The following is a 22,193-nucleotide window of genomic DNA, read 5'->3' as shown; positions in this document are numbered from 1 at the left end:
CATCTACTTAAACATAAGTCTATCACTATTCATGAACCCCTGAATTTAAAGGGTCTAGAAATAAAGAAATGTTAGGATTGCTCCCATCAACCATATTATACCAAATGGTTCTTTTCATCTACCCTCTAATGAATCGTGATATGAATCCACATGAAATATATGATGATCCTACATTTTATTTTTCAATATATATTTTTACTGAATTTCACTTTTGTGCATTTCATGCAATATATTTTAATCATATTTAGATCCGCTCTCCTATCTGCAAACCCTCATATCTCACCCACCAGCTTTCATGCATTCTGTCATACATGTTAAGGCTTATCAAGTCAAGTTTGTGTACCCAGATGTCCGTTGCTATGAGTTTATCCATTGGTGCCTGGTCAGCCTACTTAGCATCACTCCCTTAAAGAACTCAACTCTCCCTCACCCAGCAGTGACCAGTGGCCAATAGTTCCTCAGCTAAGGGTGGGGCCTCTTAGGTTAATATATGACAATTTAAAATAAGCAAGCAAAGAGTCAAAGAGTCATCCTACATTCCTAGTTGAAGTTTGCCTTTCTTTCACTGTTATAGAACAAAGAAAGAATATATTTGTGCAAATGTGAGGGTGTACATGTACACATACATACTCATATATACATAGTGTGTGTATTGATAGTGACAATTCATTTTAAAAGTGAAAGAAAATTCCATTGTATTTGATCAATTTTTTCCTTCAATTTCCCTTGAAACTAAATGGCTATAATGTACACAGTTTAATTTTTTATTTACACAGCTAACCAAAACATAAAAACACAAAAGAAACTCTCATAAAGATAAAACAGTGGTCTTGCTGTACAATTAAAATTTTCACTTGGAATATTTTCAGGAAGTGGTGATAAATACAAATCCTGTTACACTATATGTAAATTAACATCATTGTATGTAAATATAATTAATTATATTGCATTTAATAAATAGTAATAAGGTCTAGCAAATTGTCCTAAGTTGTATCAGATTCACAGGATGCATCTTACTGTTTCCTTTATGCTCACAGCTGAGGCCTCTGGTACTTTTATGCTCACAGCTGAGGCCTCTGGTACTTTTATACTCACAGCTGAGGCCTCTGGTACTTTTATGCTCACAGCTGAGGCCTCTGGTACTTTTATACTCACAGCTGAGGCCTCTGGTACTTTTATACTCACAGCTGAGGCCTCTGGTACTTTCATACTCACAGCTGAGGCCTCTAGTCTGGATGGACCAATTGAACCAAGGTGCAAGAGATGGTATAAACATTGAACAGCCCTGTACACGTTCTTCTTTACAACCGAGGAATCATAAAAGAAATATTCAAACCAGGCATAGGTACAGCAAGGATGAATAAATCTGATCTAAGACATAGATGGTCTTGGTTGTAGATTTTCTCCCTAAGTAAAGGGGAGTCGCTCATCAGTTTGAGACAAAAGTTTTAAAGAGGGGAGTTTATTTTTCTGAGGGTCCTCAAAACTGTTATGGTTATGATATAAACTTTAAATTGAAAATTGAAAGGGTTCAAAATCCATAAAATGTCCACAGGGTTTCTAGAAACACTTCTGAAATTGCTAGAGTATAGGTCGAATTTTTAGTTATCTATTTCTCCATGCTCTTTTCCCTTGTTAACTGTACTGAGAAAAGAAAAAAGACAATAACATTCAGCTGCCTAGGACTTTCTGATAAAGAATCTGGCTATCACAGCAAATGTCTTCATCAGGACACGCCTAGACCTTCATCCTACTAGGCACTGACTGAAATGCCTGTCCTGAAGAATTGCAGATGATAGAAATGGAAACGTCTCAAATTTCTCTAAATCTCAAAAAGCAGATTTTCTTTGTCTTATTCACTGGAAAACTTATACTAACACTTTACCTTGTTTTTAATTTACTTTGTACTTTTTCAATCTATAAGACTTCTCTTTCAGAAAATTTGTATTTGGAGTAGTAGGTTCCTCAGAGAGTGTGTGTGTGTGTGCTGTACAAAGTTGATTTGGACCCTAGTCATCTGAAGGAGTTCTTACAAGAGGCAGGCATCCTACCAGGGCTATGGAGAGAGGCCTACAGCACTTTCCAAAATCTTGCCTGTGTACTGGTGCTAAGTCAGGTCTCAACTCAAACTAGTCCTTACTAAGAGCACAAAAAAATAAAAATCACCAGAAAACTTCAAATCTAACTACAACTGCTAGGATTAAATTTCCAAGAGTTTCACTAAAGCTGCCAAACTCATAAAATGAAAAAATATAAAGTAAAAGCTCATCTCTAAGTTGCTAAAAGGGAAGAAAGAATGACATGTGTAAATTAAAAGGGAAATTAGAGAAACTATATAATCTGTAAGGAGAAAAGTGAGCTCTGAACAGTACAGAGACAACAGCCAGTCGGCAAGCAGCTCTGGGAGTAATTTTCTTGTTAAAATCTATTTTCCACTGCTGTAAATAGTGTATTTGTTAGTTCATTATTTCAAAATTCAAAGGATATGTGAGTTATGTTCACTATAGCTTCGTTGAACATGGCTGTTCTTTGGATCTCACAGCACTTTTATAAAAATGAATATTTAGTTCCAGTTTATTGAGAAAGCTATTTTGTCTGGCCTCAAAGTAGCCCTGTGGTTTTTCCTATCTTGGTAACATGTGGTGAAGCCTCTCTCACCACTTTTATTCACAGTCATCTCTACTTCTGAAGTCCTCAGCATCTTTGCCGCTTACTTGACACATTTGCCCACATTGCAACTTGCAACACTTCTTAAGCATTTTCCCTAAAATATTTCATGTTTCTGACCATAACGTATTATACACGTGTAATAAATTATTAAAGAATAATTTTTAAAAATTCACTTTCTTTATGGCTATACCATGAATTTGCAGTTGTATTTTGAACTCTTTAAGATTAGAGGTAGTCCTCCAAAGTACACAGACCTAAGTATCCCTAGTGGCTGGCGTTTATATGAGCGTGTGTGTGTGTGTGTTTCTGTATTTGAGTGTGTCTGTGTGAAAATGTATGTGTGTGGCTGTATGTGTGTCTCGGGGTTCCGAGAGGCAAGCATGGCTGCTGTATTCTAACCTCCACAGAGCACTCCATCCTTCGTGTGCGTCTCCAAACCTGATCAGCTCCTGGAGCAGGGACATCTGCTCTCATTTAGAGACCAGTTACAGGGTATTAGATTCAGTTTTTTCTAAAAGTAAAAAGAGCCTTAATTGGAGAAAAGCTTCTGATTAATCATACCAAGTCTGTGTCACAAGCTGAAAAATGCCAGGAAATTCTAAGCTAAAGGCAGATACTTCATCCATAACTCATGCTATGAGGCTTATTTTATTCTTTCATGTACTTGTGAATGGTGGATGAAACATCAGAAAACTCTGATTTTCCCCCCTTTGGTCTTGTCAATTCATGTAATAATCTTGGCATTGCACTCTCTTTTAATTTAATAAGAATATGAGATTAAACTGATCCTGTTCTCCCATTTCTTGTTAGTGCTGAACAAGCACTTTTGGCACTCACAATTCAAATCACTGCCATGTTGCTCTGCGCCTTCGTGTTTGGCTATGAAAGAAAGTATCTTGACCTATCATCCATCTCGAAGTCTGGGAAACAAATCATTTTAGCATTCTTGCTCTTAGCTCATATATATATATAATGTGATCAGTGGTATGTCTGAACTATGAGGAATAAAAAAAGGAAAAGATGGGGTAAAAGAGGGTGGGGGATGCTGGGAAAAAATAACAAAGGCCCCTATGGAGAAGAGTATTAAATCTTATGTTCTGTGTCCAGGCGTAGTTTCTGGGTTTTATAAATGAGATGAAGAATGTCTGTAGCTCCAAAAATATGTAACTCCCCTTTAAATGTGGAAAGCGTTCATTTTTCAATTTGAATTCCATGGATTTTCATATTGTTTTTAGAGTTGTATGTAATAAAAGGATAGAGCCTGCCCCAGACAGAGTACAGTTCACCTCATCAAGAACTTGAAAAAATGATCACTTCAATCATCTGAGAACAAAAGAGGAAATTTGAAAGTAACACAAGAGGAAAGTTTTTCCCGATTAAGATCACATCAGTTACACAAAAGACTGAATCCAGCCAAGGAACGGAGAGAAACATGGCTTTAGTAAGACACCGTATTCTCTGTGACTGATTGAACTTTAAGATCAGGTTTTCATCAATACAGACTTATTGCTGACCAATATGTTTCACCTATTGTATATAAAACATGCTTCCCACATAGTTTTGATATGCCCAAATAGGACATAGAATATAAAACATACACAACCACTAGAACTTGTAAATCCATACAGAGGAACTGACCATGGGAACCCAGCTTCCATTCCTACAGTAGGTAAACTCATGTTTTCAGAGCTACACAAACTTGTTTTGAATCTAACTTTATTTAACCTATCCTTTTAACAGTATCTCCCAAGTGCCTACCTTATATCTGTTACTGTGGTAGGTACAGGTGGACAAGGCAAGAGAAATGAGAGAGATAGTACCCATGGAGCTCTTAGGATAGTATGTGACCCATTAGCAATCATACAGGTATACAAACCCCTATTGTTTTAAAAGTTGAGGGAAGCGCACAAGGTTGCTATGACTTGGATATGGTATAACTGTGTCCCTAAAACTTCATATGTTGAGAGTTTCATGTATTGGCTCCAAGTTTGTTGGCATAGAGGTAGTATGGAGCTTTTGAGAGATAGAGCCTAAGGGGAGATCAGTTAGGCTGTGCCTTGGGTGAAGATTGTAGAACCCTGTCAGCCACTCTCTGGCTTCTTGTTTTGAGATGTGATTTCTATCTCCTGTATATGGTTCCTCCCATCTGCCATGGGGCTCTTGCCAAAGCCAGCACTACATGTTTGGAATTCCAGTCTCCAAAACAGTGAGGAAAAAATGATGGTTAACACTGATTGTCAACTTGACCAAAAAGACATCTTCTGAGCATTTCTGTGAGAGATTATCTAGAATAGGTTGACAGGTGGGAAGGTCCACTCCAAAGGGTGGCACCATTCTCTGGAGTGTGGTCCTAGAGTGCAAGAAAAAAAAAAGGAGAAAGTGAGCTGAGCACTAGCATTCATCAGTCCCTGCTTCCTGATTGCAGACACAATGTGATCAGCTCCTTTGTTCTGTAACTTCCCTACCATGATGGGACTATGAACCAAAATGAACTCTTTCTTCCTTAAGTTGCTTTGGTCAGGGTTTTTATCACAGCAATAAGAAAAGCAGCTAATACACTAAATAAATCTTTTTCTTTAAAAAATTTTATCTTTCAAGCAGGGTGTGGTGGTATACACCTTTAATCCCAGCTCTTGAGAGCCCAGCCTGGTCTGCATAGTAAGTTCCAGACCAACTGGGGTTATATGGAGACCCTATCTCAAAAAGACCAAAAGCTAAAATAAAATAAAATGTTATCCTTCCTCAGGCATTTTGTTATAGTAATAAGAAATGGATTAACACAATGGTGATGTAGTAAGTCTATCAAGGAATCATTTGGGCCATCAAGCAGGGCATCTGTTGGAAGAAACCAGGGACAATGTGTTCAGACTCATTAGATGATCATAAGTCATGATAGTGATCCGTGGCTTATAGGCTTGCCAAAAAAGAGTGCAGCACGTGAAGTTGAAAGAATCTTAACTGAATGTCAAGCTTTCTGAAATTCAATCTTCTCATTGATAGAGTTGAATATAACAGTAAGCACTATGAGTCTGGCGTGGTGGCACATGCCTTTAGTCCCAGCACATGGAAGGCAGAGGCAGGCAGATCTCTGTGAGTTCAAGGCCAGTCTAGTCTACATACTGATTTCCAGGCCAGCTGGGGCTACAGGGAGACCCTGTCTCAAAAAGACAAAACAAACAAACAAACAACAACAACAAAAAAAACCCAGTAGCTACTATGTTCTATTAGAAAATAGATAACTAAGATCTTCATCCAGACAGCTTTCCTGGAAAAGCTTGCAGAAACCACACCAAAATCTAATCAAATGCATTCTGAGGACCACAATGTATATAACAGTGAGAAACGCGTCTTATATTTACAATGCTGTGAGAGGAAACAATAAAAGAAAGATGTGAGCCCTACACTGGGATATGATTAATAGCAGAGCCCTTAGGGGTCAGCATGTCTTTTTTTTAAGTTCAACAAAGTATTAGATTTATGAGACAGTGTGTTCAAAAGTTCATATAACTAAATACACCAATGAGCTTGTTTGTTTTGGATAAATCAGTGTCTGAGAATGAATTGCTCATTCAAGCATTAATAATTTAGAATTTTTCTATTTGGCAATTTACTTAAGGAAATAAAAGAGATATCGTGTATTTTTTAAAAAGCTGGCTCAAATTTTAACTCTGTAAGAGTAAAAGAAAGTTCAAGTTATTAATTAATACCTGCCGTTTACCCCACTGATTTACAGAACGTGTAAAAACAAATCCTGAGACTGGCTGGAACTGAAGTATGAAAATATCAAGAATTTGCCTGCATGTTCTACCCCAAAATGCTGGAAGGAGAAATTCTAGGAAGAATCAAATCCATGGAATTTTCCTCCATCGTGAAATAACTTTTAATGATACCCTATTCCCTTTCAAAATGTCACTTTATAGATTTTTTTTCCTCATTAAAACATGTTTTTTCTTTTATATTCTCTGCTGGAACATGTTTCCAATGACTTGGAAATTCTGAAAACAGCAGAATTTTTGCCCTATTCTTGTATAGAAAATATAGAAAAAAATCCTATTAGTTACCTCTCTGCCTCTCTCTCTCTGTCTCTGTTTCTCTGTGTGTGTCTCTGTCTCTCTCTGTATCTCTGTCTCTCTGTGTCTCTGTCTCTGTGTCTGTGTGTGTCTCTGTCTCTCTCTGTCTCTGTCTGTCTGTCTCTCTCTCACACACACACAGAGACACCCCTCCTAAAGGGTTAAAATAAAAGATTATTTATTTGACACCCCCACTCACAAAATCACAGCTTTCAATCTTCTGCTTTACTTCTGGCTTATTCAACCATGTCTCTTCCAAAATATACCTTTCAATTTAATTTGTTCTACTATCTTTGATGAGCTTAAGTCAAAGAATGGGTGTGACTTCTCTTCACTTGCTGACCGTAGTTCATGCACTCTCTTCAATGTTTACAGTTGTGCCACAGACAGCATTTCCTGGAGTCTGTTGTTATCTATCCTTCTTAGCACCCTCAGCCTTTCTTTTTACTGAGTATCAATTAATATTCAAGTATAATTCCTCATACTGACAGAGGAAGAAACCATAAAAACCAACTTCCAGAATCAGCTAATGTTTCTTAAGCCAAGCAGCATCTACCTTGGAGTGAATTATACCTTTGCCTACCTGTAGCTTAACACAAAATCCTATCTTCTCTCTAAAGTTGGGGTTTTATACAAAGTATTTTCAGACCCTGGTACATAATGAGTGCATGAAATATTATTTCCTTTCCTTTTATCTATTTTATGTATCTTGCTACATAATTAATGAATTACTGGTATGTATTGTAGTCATTCTTGTTTAAAGAAATCACACAGGATTTCCTGTTTCAAAATCTAAGTATATTTCCTTGATTTTAAGCTGTGGATTTCAATTGGTCCTTATTTTATTTGCTTACATTCACAATGCCTAAGTATAGTTTTCCTAACATGCTTTTTATTCAACTATCTTTCTAATTGTACCAACATTGTGTGCCTGTTTGGACATAAAGTAATAAATTAATAATCCAATCTTTAAGTCACACTAACTTATATGAAGAGAATTCTAAGGGGAAAATAAAATAATTGTACTGAAAAAATAAACAGGAATCATATAATGCATCTGAAAATAAGACTTTTGAATCCAGTAAAGGAAAACTTGCTTGATGCTTTCTGACAAGATATATAAGAATAATGAAAAGACAAGTTCTGCCAGTTTCAGAGTACTTCTCGCTACAGCAGATGCAGTGAAAGTGCTCCAAACTCCTAGAGTCTAACACCAATTTCCCACGGACATGCTGCATTAAAGTGTGGTAAGTGGAAAATAAATGTCATTTATATCTCCTTGAGTGTTAGTTTGTCATCACTGTGACACCCATCTGAGAGACATGATTAAGAAGGTGGTTATTTTGGCTCAGAATTTCAGAGCTTTCATTCATGGTCCTTGGTATCATCTCTGCTGGTCCATGTTAAGTAGAGCATCATAGTGGAGAGAATACAATGGAGAAGAGCTGCTGACTTCATGGCATCCAGGAAGTAGAGAGACCAACGGGCCCGGGACAAGATGTATGCTTTGTACTAAAGGACATATTCCCAGTGACTTACGTCCTCCAACTAAACAGTATCTCTTCAAGTTTCCACCACTTCCCAGTACTACTGCATCAAACTGTAAACCCATCAGCAGGTTTATTGGCTGATTAGTCAGGTAACTCAGGATTCAGTCACGTCTCCATGACTGGATCCACCCTAGGGACCACCCTTTCAACACATGAGCTTTTTGGTGAGACACTATATGTCCAAACCATATTAACCTACAAAAATTTATAATGATTGGTTACAGGAGCAGAAATAAACCAAGCAGCTAAAACAAATCTTATATAATTATTTTGGCTTGTAGATTAATCATTTTAACTATTCTAGAATAGCTGTTACTAAGAAAAATAATCTTAATTTCAAATGGTTAGCTTATGTGTGAACATTCATATATTGTAATATCCAAAAATGAAAGACTTACTAAAATCATTCACGCTCAACTTCCTTGGACCTTGGGTTTTAAGAAGCTGTTCCATCTGAATCCTGCTGGACTTCACCAGTCCATCATCTTTAGCAGATTCATTTCCTTTCGTTAGTCCATCTTTGGAATGCTTTTACCAAAAGAAAAACATAAGCATATCTGTTTTCCTTCTTCTCTGCTGCATTTTTAAAAGAATACTAAGTAAGCTCTTTTCTGCCCACTGCCACAGGTGTGTGGTGCTCTACGTCAATCACAGTGGCAGAAACCCACACGGAAGCACTGTTGGCATTTCAGTTCATCCCCTTACTAACTAGACTCACTGGGACTCTAGACGCTAAAGAAGGATCATAACAGCACATGCTGGATGGGTAACACTTGACTCGAGGTAGTGAACATATTGTGCGTATGTTAAGCCCAAACCAACTACAGTACTTTATCTACATCCTTAACTTGGTGAATGCCGTGAACTCCCAGGTGACAGGGACACTGAAGGAAGCCACACACACCCTCTTCTGTCTCACATAGCTCACTGGGAGTCACTCCTCCACTCCCTCAACCAGAGGTACCCACTCCCTTAGGCTATTGAATAGAACCAAAGAAACTCAGGAAGGCCAACTCATTGGATTTAAGTGTTAGTTCTCTACAAATCAAGTAAAGATCAAATGCCTTCATCAAACATTTGTTCACTAATTCATTCATCTAGTATATGTTTATTGGCTACTTACTATTGATTAACTTGCAGGCATCTTGTTATTGCTGATGATATAAATAAGGATTTTATATGTTTTGTTTCCCCAAACTCTAAGGATTTTAACAAGGGGAACTGCCTTTATTGAAAATAATGACCACTCCTGGGTATTGACAAATGTGCTAGTGGGTGCACATTTGGACAGAAGCCTTCCTTGGAGAAAGCATGTGTTCTCATGTGTGAGTCTCTGTTTTGGGACGTCCTTCTCAGACTATCTGAATGTGCTTGCCATAAGGTGCCTGACACCCAAGTGTATTAAGACTCTTTGGTTACAAGACATTCTCAAAGAAAAACTCCAGGAATGTCTCTTAGCACTATTTATGCATCACCTTTCTGCGAACTGCTCTAGGAGTGAAAGAAGGTGGAGAGGAGGTGGAAAGGTCAGATATGTCCTTCACACAGTCCTGGTGTTGAGGGAGGGGCAAATATTAACAAACACAGGCATGCACAGAGGTGGTAAATAAAGCGAGTGGATAGTGATGCTGGGGGCAAATTAGAAATGACAGAGACTCACCCCAAAGGACCAAATGAAACAAATGCCAGTGTCTCAGTTGAGGTCACTCTCGTTGATTCTATTTCTCAGTGTTTTGATGATTGAGAAACTTTCATATGCTTATTTTCTTGTGTTATATCACTTCCCTGGTCCTAGCCTTCTGCACTATCTTATGACTGGAGGAGTTACGTGGAGAAGTTCAAGGACCACATACCTGAGAATTATCTCAGAGATTTGTTGAAAATACGGTTTTCTGCTGCAACACTTCAAACATAATGAACCACTGGAATCCTAAACCAGCATTTTAACATGCTCTCGAAGGAAAACTAAGTTTGCAAACTACACTAACAGAACACTGGACTGAAAATCACAAAGCCCTAACTTACCCCAAATCTAAAATTCTGAAATTCTAAAATCAAGAGATGTCAGGCTCCATGGATTCTTTGCCGAATGGCTTTCTTTTGGATGTTTTGTATTGTATTTACTCATTTTTTGGTAATATCTAACTCTGCAAATCTTTTATTCTCCTCCATGTCTCTTAGCTTACAAACATAAGGAACAAAATTAGTTTTATTTTGTGTACTGGGACAATCATATATGAAACTGATTTAAGGAATTTGGGACACTAGACTGATGTGTGAACTGCTCTTGAGAAATCCATTTGGCTAAAACTAAAGATCACAAATCTTTAAATGTGAAGCAGGAAGAGTTTATGCTTACATTCTATCTATTATTAATTCCGTCCTCTAGGGCTTGGACGTTATTTGCCCTTTATCTAAAATGTAGATGTTAAGCATTTAATGAATAAATAAGAGATGTGTTTTTAACAGGTATTTAAAGATGTCTAATTAGAATTAGCTCTGGTCTTGTTAAGCTAGAAGCCTGAACATTCCACCAGACAGGACACTCAAATGAGTAGATGCTTTCTGAATGAGTGTTTATTAATTGAGTCGTAGCATTATGGTGGGGTCCCATTTCATTTTTCTTGTCAAATGTACTGAAGATGCAAAGCTGAACTCTTTGGCAGGTAGCCACCTTGTAAAGCGGCAGGATGGGTTTGGCACATCTAGTTTATACATTGCCAGACTTTCGCCATTTGGCTAGCCAGCATGTTTCTCTCTTGTTTCTTTTAGCAAAAATATGGCTTATTCTGAGCAGAATTATGATTCATAGCTGTAATTAGCATCATGTTGATTATCAGTAATTATGTTAAATATGAGTTTATAAAATATTTTTCAAAATACATGGAATAGTTTCAGGATTTTCTCAAGATCACATTATGTACAGTCACATTTAATAGAAAGCTGATTGGTTGGTATTGATCTATAATTATTGCTACTGTTTATGATCTGTGCAAAAATCCCATCTGACTGCAAAGCATATAAATCACATTTTGTGTGAATACAAATTATATAATAAATACACATATCTACAAGATGGAAATTTTTTCTTCCTTTAAAGAAATGAAATTTAAGTGAGTTAGATATTCTGTAACATGAAAGCATGTTTTTTAATTAGTCAATTTTAATGTTTTTGTATTAATTCTTTGAGAATTTCATCCATTGTATTTCATCATATTCAGGTCCCCTCCCCATCTCGATTTCCACCTAAATAACTCCCCTGAAGTCAGTTTCAGGTTCTTTATTATTATTTTTTAAACCTATGGAGTCTAATTGGTGTCCCCAAGTGCTCTTGGGTCTGTATCCATCTCCCAGAGGCTAGTTAACCCATAGTGTCACACTCTTAAAGAATACTGACTCTCCCTTTCCCAGAAGCTATGGATTGGCAATAGTTCTTCAGCTAGGGCTGGGGTTTCTTGCCACATCCCCCATCCATGCTGGGTTTTGTCTGGCTTGGACTTGCAGAGGTCTTGCATGCTCTCACAGTTGCTTGATAAAGCTCTATGCTAAAATTCCCAGATTGATTTCTTAATCCTTTTGAGGAGTATATATATTGAATATGATATGACATAAAAAAGAATACTCATTAAGGCAAAGGTAGCTGTACTGCTTGGAATGCAGAGCTCAGTGCTGGAACCTGGGCTATACCTAAAACTGTAATTGGCTGTCTCCTTGCCTGAAACCACAAGGATCTAGAGAAACACTGTGTCATCGCTCTGTCTGATATCCTCAAGACAAAAGACAAGATCTGTGATGTTTCTCAGTGGTAAAGAACTTGATTTAGCATGCATTGAGGCCTTGGGTAAACCCCTAACACTGAAAATTGAAAAAGCTGCCCTCATGGTTTGGCGTATTTTGTGTTTGAACAGTTGGTAGCACAGATCGGGAGCTGTGGAACCTTTTAGACATCGACTTTGCTAGCAGAACAGGGTCATATGGGCAGAGCTAGAGGGTTATTGCTGAACAGGCTCTGTTCTGAACTCTTTTCACCCTTGTTGCATGGTCTTGTAACCAACTGCCTTACACTCCTGCCACCACAGACCCCGTTCTTTCTCCATGCCTTCCCGACCATAGTGAACTGTATCGGGAGCCAAATTAAGCTCTCCTCCCTTAAGTTGTTTCTGCTCGTTATTTGGTCACAAGAAAATGCCAGCAGAAGCTAGAAGCTTCTTTTATCGGGGTCTTAGTCCCATCCAGGAGCCCATAGCATAGTCAACTCTTAAAGGCACCATCTCTTAATGCTATTACATTGGCCATAAACTTCAAAATGTAAATTAATGGGGAGGAGGTGCACTGAACTATAGCACTAATATTGGAGATGTGTAAACATTGCTGTAAAGTGGAAGGAAAACATATCAGACAAATCAACCCAGAGACAGGGCAAATAACTTGCCAAATCCTTCCTCTTAGGGTGAATCCTGGCAATCCTTAGAAAATTCATTCTTTTTTAAATTTTCATTATACGCAAATATGTGTGTGTTTCTGTGTAGGTGTGTAACACGAGTACAGCACCCACAAAGACCAAAGGAGAGTGTCAGGTCCCCTGGAGCTGGAGTTACAGGCTCTTGTGAACCACTTGACATAGGTGCTGGGACCCAAATGTGAATCTGCTGAAAAAGCAGCATGTGCTCTAACTGCAGAACCATCTCTCTAGCCCCCAAGAGCACCCACTGTGCTGATTCTCTTTATGTTTATCACTAATTCTAAACATATACAAGCATTAGCATGCTAAACTCAGAAGTTGTGTGTTAGTCAGGTAACATTTTTAAAACATAACACGATCTCCTTACAATACTTAGCAATAGTTGGACCAATTTATTTTCTTAACATGTTTTATGGGAAAGATTTATAAATAACAGGCAAATGAATATCTCCAAGTAACACATATACAAGAACATGAAATTAGCAGAACTGGAATCTAAGAACTACTCTTACAGAATTTTTATTTAAATACCTATTCCGTTAACCCTGGTTCCAGTTTTAGAAATGTAATGAGGATCTGTTAAATAATGAATAAAACTCCCATTGACATGTTCAGGGGACATTTATTTCTGTTTGCTATGATTCCTCTTGATTTTGCATAGTGATCTTTCCTCAGATATATTTTTCATAATAGCTACAGGACATAAGATTAATAAGAATGGGGACTTCAAGGTCAGATTTATAAGAGTTGAAACACAACATCAGCACCTATTGATACTCTGGCAATGATTGCCCATTATTTCCTTTTACAAAAGTGAGTGTACATGGAATGACACAATCCAATAGTGGATTTGAACACATATAGATTGATAGAGACACAACAACCTGAATTAGATTGCTTCAAGTGAGAGCAATTCCTTGCAGAAATCAAGGGTAAATCCTGACGAAAGTAGAAATTCCTAAAAGCTATAGTTTAATATTAGTCATGAAAATAGCTGTAGGCTACTTTTAAACAGAAGATATGTGATTACTTAACTACATGGAAAACCATACACACACATACACACACACACACACACACACACACACACACACACACATGAAACAGATGGATCGTTGGTTACATAAAAATATCTCACTGTGATTATGAAGATCCAGTCCAGGAAATTATTCTCTTCCTCAGGTTCTGAGTCAACCTAGATCAAAAATGAATTGCAATGTTGCATTTCATATTGCTTTATACATTATTTAAGGTCATTATGTAAAAGTTTTAGATAGTATTTTCTTTACTTATTTACAGCTCCAGTGTCTGTTGACCTCCTCTATTTGAAGCACCCTGTGGAACTATCTGTCATAAGCATTAAGCAGGGTTTTTTAAATTTATGTTTTGAAGGTTTCTTTTTAAGTTTAAGAGAACTTTCTGGATTCAAGAATTTCATATAATGAAATTTTATTATATTCAGATCTCACTCTCACCATACTACCCCTCAGCCCCCACCCCTGACTTCATGTCTTCTATTAGCAAATGAAAAATCTACATCCATCTTACATAACACCTCTGAGCTGGTCCCAGAGAAATCATATGTCCTTAGAGTGTCAGTGATCTATAATTCCTACATGGAGGTGTGCCTATGTAAGGGCCCACTTCTTTTCCTTTGTGCATGTTTTTGGGTCAGAATATGCCCAGGTTTCTTGGGAAGGGATTTTCACTCTTAATTTCTATTTCTCTTAATTTCTGCTTAGGAATGTCAAGTAGGGATTTCTCCTTTTCTCAGTGGTCAGAAATGCTTGGTTTTCCTTATCAAAGTTCGTTGCTCTCAGTCCTTGCATGCAGATTTGGCTGTTTCAAATCCTCATTCAGCACAGTGATCTAATTATCACCCAAGGCATTCTCCAACAGTTTGATTCCCCACATGGTTTGTACTGTGGGTAAAAGCAGAAGCTAGGTCCTTACAGCAGGCAGAAGTTAGCTCAGAGGTCTCCAGTCCAAGGTTGAGTGGCAGTTGGGATATTTCACAGTTTCATACATGGCTTTGTACCAGTGTCCTCTAGTTTATTTTCTAAAATCTGTAAAGTTCTTAGATTCCTAATGTTGTTGAGGACTGAAGCCAAGTCTTGACAGCCACCGGGTGATGATGATGGTCAGCCAATCATGGGTGCCACCAGGACCCAAGGGCAGACAGGCCAGCTCTGCCCTGTAGGTGTATATGGGAGGCCAGGCCAACGAGTCTCCATCATCTTGGCTCCCCAGTTATTTTCCCTCTTATTTGCCAAGTCCTCAGCTCAGAATTTTGAGATCAATATAGAAGCATCAAGATTTTTTTTTTTTTTTTTTTTTGTCTTTTTGAGACAGGGTCACCCTGTAGCCCCAGCTGTCCTGGAACCCTTTATGTAGACCAGGCTGGCCTTGAAGTCACAGAGATCTGTCTGCCTCTGACTCCCGAGTGCTGGAATTAAAGGTGTATGCCACCACGCCCGGCTGCATCAAGATTTTTAATAAAATGAAGTGGTTCAGAGTCATGTGCGAGAGTCTCTGCTGCTGACCCTGCTCTGGCTCTGCTGCCATTTTGGCTCCAAATTTATTTTCTTTCTTACTTGCCAAGTCATGAGTTCAGAGTTTTGAGATCAACAGAGAATTGCCTATGGTCAGGTTAATACTCATCTTGTGTAATAAGGAGCCTCACATGATCCATTGCAAGCATTCAGTCTCTTGGGACTTGATGGCCAGCTGCCCAGTTGCTCCTCATTCCTTCACCACGTTTCTCTCAACATCATCACTTTGAGATGTCTTGTCATATTCCTTCTTGTATGTATCAAAACTCACACTGAACAATGGGTTCTGGGATGCAAGAGAGGATTTATTTTTGCGCCTGTCTTTCCTGCCTCTGTTCACCCATTGAACAAACACACACAAAGTGCCACAGGTTATTTTCTTTATTTGCTAACTCTGCCTGTTCTCTGATTCCCAATCAGATACCTTGACACCTGGTTGCCAGAAAGTAATTTATCACTTTTACTAATAATCATATTCAATTTTGGAAAGAATAGATAATTATGTAGAGTAAAAGTAGATTTCATTTTGGAATAAAATAAAACTTCAAATAACATTTAGGAAGGGCTAAAAGAATAATTTGATATTTCTATCTTGGAAATTTGATGTCTTATCCTGTTGAATGGAGATTCTAGGTGTGCTTTATAGTACAGATAAAGATACTAGAAGCTTTTAGCCATTATTACTTATTATTTATCATCATCATCATTAAAATACCCTCAAATGACAGTGTCTAATTTCCATAAGTCAAGCAGTTTTTTTTCCAATTCTTATACATACTATCAATACTGGGATCTGACTATGGCTTCCCTAGCCACCCAGTCTTTGTAATTTCTGCCAAATGAATTCAGAAGAGACACAGTGTATACTATAGAATACAGGAAGGGTTTATTACAGAATAACAGCAAACACTCAATGGTGAGATTGGGCAAACTAAAAGAACCATTGCAAAGGAAAATCCTCTCACAGGGTTAGAATGGATAATTGCCAGAGAGATCACTGTAAGACATTCTCATGGGGAGAGAGTAAGCAATGACCACACAGACCACTGTGCTGACCCACATACACAGCGGGCTTTATTATATTATATCTTAACATCTCTGGAATAGACAACTTTCTTGAGGGGTGTTTTCCTGTCCACCTGATTGATGGATCCACTTGGATTAGCTTTCAAGGGAAAGGAGAAACAGTGGTATGTCTATACTTTTACTAAAAGCCTCTGCTAGATAGTAATCTTACAGTCTTCCTGGTAATTCAGAATGTCAGTCTTTGTCCATGACCAAAGATATAACTATGCTCTCCCTCATTTGTGTATCTTAGCACGAAATCCTTATATGTGAGTTACTGCAAGAGTCAGGAAAATGGAAAGGAACCAGGGAAGTAAAGGGAAAGGAGCCTGAGAGAGAACAATAGTAGGAGACAGGTGTTACCAGGGTAGATGAGGGGAAAGGGGATATTTAACTGGGAGGGAGGGTTATACAAGGAACCATGGATGTAAAGGGGAAAAAAGTGCTAAAGAGAGGGGGGAATCATAGGAAATAGGTATTATCAAAGGTGAAATGGGGAAAATGGGGGTACTTTAACTGGGGAGGGAGGAGGGAGAGTTAGACAGGGAGAAAGGAGAGATAAGTAATGCTTAGCTGATATGAAAAACCAGAGGTAAATGTATTAATTTTTTGAACTGAAAAATTAAATATACAACATGAGTCCATATGTACAGCTGAAGGTTATATAACAAGAAACAGTGCCAGGCAGGAGAAACCGCTGTTTGAGTTGTTGGTCAAGGTAGTCCAAGAGACTCCCAAAATTACACAGGCTATTATGACAGCCCTTGATTGTCTCCCAGAACTTGAAAGTAAGACCTTATTGCTGAAGACAGGACATACTTTGGACACAGGACTTGGAGCATGGACTGACCTGGAGGCCTCCACCCTGAAGGCTAGCTCTCATAGTTTTGGAGAACACTATGTGAGCTGCTAAGGAGGAATATCATCAGTGGTCCAACCCCAGCTTTAAAGCCTAATAACCACAACAATGACTGGCACAGCAAACTATATTGGGGCAGTAGTAGCATTTTTATCTTAAGGGTAATCAACAGCTACCTAAACTGGATTTAAAGACCACTCAATAAGAGGGAACTCAGATGTAGCTCTGTAAGCATAGGCAAATACACACAGATTCTAGAGAAAATTCTAAGGCCATCATATCCCTAGACAAATTAACTTTTTGTTTTATGCTAAATATGGATTCGTATATTTAACAGACAAATACGCCAGTCACCACTCATCAAAGAAGCTTCTTTTGCAACTCACGTTTCACTCTTTTGACCAAAAATGATGTAACAGAGAAAATTCTAAGGAGAAAAAATAAAAATAAAGCTATAAAAGTAGCCGTGTTGGGGTTGGTGAGATTGCTCAGCAAGTAAAGGAGGAGGGTCAAAACTCACACTGAACAATGAGTTCTGCCACCAATCCTGAAAACATGAGCTCAATCCTCAGGGCCCGTATGGTGGAAGGAGCTAGCTGACTCCTGCAAGTTGTCCTCTGAGCTCCTCACCCATATGGTGGCATGGACATGCCCTACCCCAATCAATCAATCAATATAATGCAATAAAAATATTCTTATAATATAGCCATGCCTTAGGAGGAAACAGCCTTCCCTTAATCGTTCTTCAACAAAGCCTACTGCTCCCATCTTCCTATTTTTCAGATGGTATTTTAAATCTTAAAAAGTGGTAATAGTGATGCTTCCTCACTTCTTTCCTCATTCAGTTTTTCACTAACAAAATGGACCTGTCACCAAGGACACAGGAGTTAGGACCTCAAACTGATCATGAGGGCGAGATACATCTTTAATGACCTGCAAGCCTGCTAATCTCTTACTAGTTATCTAATGCTATCATTCATCTCTATCCTTAAGGTTGCTTTGTTAGTAATTACTATAATGTTCCACAATTTATTAATAATACCATTAGGTTTATGATACACACAAATGAGTAGAAAGCTCTTTTAGAAAAGTTAATCAAAAAGAAAAGCTTTTTAACTTCTTATTATCAAAAATTTTCCCTCAAATATTCTTACGTAAAATCTGACATTTGTGTGTGGAGTTGGCCACCTCAGTCTCCTTTCTACAGTACATATCAGTAGAAAGGTTGGGATTACAATGATATATTTTGCAGAACAAGATAAAATACAGAAATTGTTATAATATCACTAAGGAAGTACATTTCTGGAAGAATTGGAGGACTGTTTGCTAGGATAATGTTTATATTTGCATTTATTTCTTTGCTCATAGTCAGAGCTGTGATGTATACACATTCTCATGTTGTATTGCAAACGACGCCTGCAATCAGAAAACACTCTTCCCTAAGCTATGAATTTGCTGACTTAGTAGACCTGCTTTTCTTTTCAATCCCAAACCTGTTGATTACATTTTCGTAATTAATTGAGCATAGCTAATAGGATTGCAGAGCCTAAAGCTATCTAGACCTCACACGTATCTGTGCTGTCAGCGGCACAGTCTCACCCTTACTCATGAGTTGACAGTTATTCACAAGGAAATCAAGTCAAACATGTCTGGGGGAGGCATGATTCCAAGAAAAAGGAATCCAGTTTTAGTTTGACTTCTTTGGAATTGCTTCTATCATCTACATTTTATTCTTTCCTATATACATATTTAAAGAGATGCTTATTTTGGAGAACCAAAAATAATCTAGTTTTTAGTGAGGCTTATTTTGCTGTTAATTAGAAATGCAAATAAAAACTACACATTACTTAGCTAATAGTGTCAAATATGGAGTGGGAGTGTCAGGCATAATTTTAAATCACTAAAAATATTTTAATTATAAATTACAAGAGTAAACAGATGTTTGTTTTCTTGTGTTTATACAATTTGGGAGTTACAGTTGTTTAACCTGAAATTATCATATGTTGCAGTGCATTCATTCTGCTCATAATTATGACGTGTCTCATGACATATTTGACTCCCCATCTAAATTTGACAGTAGCCAAATTGATCTATACTCTGTTCAATGACATGTGTCACAAGATGGAATAACATGACAATGTTAAATTGAAAGAAAAATCCTTATGCCTTTTCTCAAGTTCTGAAATCACTGCAGAGTATGAAGCACACAGTCTCCAGTCTGTTACTGTTTTACTCACTTTTCTGTTGCTGTGATAGAACCACTGACCAAAGCAATTTATGAAAGGAAGAATTTATTTGAGCTTATGGTTCCAGGAATTACAGTCCATCTTGGCGAGGAGGCATGGGGGCAGAGGTGGCTGGAGGAGGAGCAGAAGCTAAGCTCTACATCATCAAGTAGGTACAGGAAGCAAGAGAGGCAACTGGAGATCTGGCAGGGCTTAAGAATTCTCTAGGCCCGCCCCCAGTGACATGCTTCATCCAGGATAGCCACACCTTCTAAGACCTCCCAAAACAGTGCCAACAACTGGGGACAAAATGTCCAAACACTTGGAGCCTATGGGGGACATTTTCCTTCAGCCCCCCGCAGTTCCCAGTCTCTGTACATTCTTTAACCAACACTGACTTAGACTAGTTTTCTGTTCTGTTGGGTTTATTTCACCAGGTACATCCTGAGTACTGTGTCATACTGAAGGGTTCTAGAGATGCTAGTAAATCTACTGAAGGAGACAGACAAGGATGTGGATGGTCTTTTATGTCATAATTGCCCAGGACTTTGGAGAGCCAGAGATTAATTCCAAACAAGGATCAGTGTTTTCCTAGAAAAGAGGATGCCAGAGCTACAAATACTAAAAGATTAAAGAGTGGTATGACACACGGAACATTTTCCCTTAGAGGGGAGAATTTTTTTTCCGAAAAACATCATGTTGTAACTATTTGTTGAGAAGAGGATGAGAAATGAGGAAACCACGGGTTCCTTCTGAAGGGTGCCGTGCAAGGCTGGGTGTGGCAGAAGGTGGGTCTACCTTAGAGAGGCCAGGAATTGGTCCTGTGATGTCATCTAAGAGGGAAAGCAGTATGTTTCCTTTTGGGTGCATTGCTTTACTTATGAGAATGGGGGTCAGGCAGAAAACCAACATTTAAAAAATTGTTAGCACATATTGATTATACAAAGTGATGGGTTTCACAATGGCATTTCATTCAATTATGCCATGTGTTTTGACCATCTTCCCTTGCCTGTGACTCTCTCCTGAACCTGCATGCCCTCTCACTAGTCTCCATTCTCTTCAGTAGACCCTACTTCCATGTCAGAACCATTTCACTGACATCCAATCTATACGGCACTCAGCTGCACGTTACCAGCCTTTCCTATGATCCTTAACTTTTCTCTAATTCAATTACTGCTGGAATTTTTAAGAAATGTTCATTCAGTTAGGTAGCGTCTCGGGTTCTTACTTATTTCCCTCGAACTAACTTGTCTCTTGAATATATTGCTATATTCACCAGGCTAAGAAGATAAAAAGAACGGTCTCCATTTATTTTAGACAAGCTACCTGTAAGCCAATAAGACTTGAAAAAAATCTTGTGGGGTTTCAAATACATTAAAAGTTACTAACAAAATTTTGGCTCTTCTATACTTTTTTAAAATTTGGTATATGCTGTTTAGTACAACATCTATCATTATCATAAATTATCCAACTCACCGTGTTGCTAAGTTGGATTCTCTTTCTGATTTCCTCTAACAAACACACCAACCATCAGAGTCAGCCTGTTTCCTGCATTCTGGCTCTCCTTTTGAAATTTACATGTTCTGTGAATCCATCCACTCAGTGTGAAAATAATTTGATCACTTTGAAGTGCTGCTGATCTGTTTTTAGTTTGTGTTCTTTTTTTCATTTCATCAAAGTGGGAAGCTGAATATTACCTTTTCCAATTAATTAATGTAGTTATCTGTGAAGTTATGCTACTTAAAGGTGCAAGCAAGCTTTTACCACGATATATTCTTTGGAGCTCTGTTACAAAACAGATTAAATGAAAGCTACATTTTCATATAAATAAAGAGTAGGAGGTATTGAGCTTTGGCCTTTTGCATTCATTTAATCATCTTTTATTAATACTAACTCTTCAAAATAAGAGACATTTTTAAGATCACTACCTTTCATTTTATGTCTTACCTTTCAGAGTGACTCAAAATTATTTATCCTCAGACATGCCAGCCTCTACCCAGGGTAAGTCAATTAAATATACCCTCTGGGTCTTGACTCCCCCAGCCTCATTCACACCCCCCACACCCACCTCCCACCCCCACCACACCCCATCTCTCCTCCTACCCTAGATCCTGTCCCATTCCTTGTATTGGCACCCCAGATAGCAGGGGACCACCACTGCTTCCTGTTGCTTTGCATCCAGACCAACCCAGTTCTTTCTCTAGGTCCCCAGGAGCCCTCTGGGCCTGGCCCTGCTCTCACTTCCCTCTGCTTCTCTGGGCTGCACAACCTGCCAGCCTCTTCCCTGGATGCTGGGGCTGACCTTTTGGCTGCCTGATCCTCTGCATCCAGACCAACACAGTTCCTCCCTGCAGTCCCCAAGAGCCCTTGGCAGTTCCTCCCTGCAGTCCCCAGGATGTCTCGGACAGGCCACAGCTGCCCAAGACCAGCATCTTTCCTGGGCCCTGCTCCCAGGCCAGTCCAGACCCCAGATTCCTGAGGCCAAAGTCTTTCCTGGAGGGATCCAGACCTTAGGAGAAAGGCTGAGAGCATCTGATCCTCATCTGACTTGGGCCTCTGTGGGAACACCTGAAGACAAAAACAATCTGGCCACTCCAATATAAAATCAAAAGAGAGAACCAGAAGCCTAGAGGAACCAGCGTTCCATGCCCAAAAAGTAAATCACAAAGACAAATAAAATTCACAAAAAGAAGCAGACCTAAACTTGAAGGCTTGAGTCTCATACAAGAATCAGAAATCA

The 22,193-nt window shown here is 38.5% G+C and overlaps 1 non-coding gene across 1 annotated transcript; it reads right to left on the bottom strand.

Annotated features, from left to right (window-relative positions):
- Positions 1–15,544: 15,544 nt before the first annotated feature.
- Positions 15,545–15,671, bottom strand: LOC115070284. Its single transcript, XR_003849467.1, has one exon. It is a non-coding gene; the product is annotated as a small nucleolar RNA SNORA40 (small nucleolar RNA).
- Positions 15,672–22,193: the final 6,522 nt, after the last annotated feature.

Source organism: Nannospalax galili, unplaced genomic scaffold, assembly GCF_000622305.1.
Source record: "Nannospalax galili isolate Female #2095 unplaced genomic scaffold, S.galili_v1.0 scaffold55, whole genome shotgun sequence".
Classification (NCBI taxonomy): domain Eukaryota; kingdom Metazoa; phylum Chordata; class Mammalia; order Rodentia; family Spalacidae; genus Nannospalax; species Nannospalax galili.
Note: the sequence above shows the minus strand (reverse complement) of the source record. Positions and strands in the feature narration are given on the sequence as shown.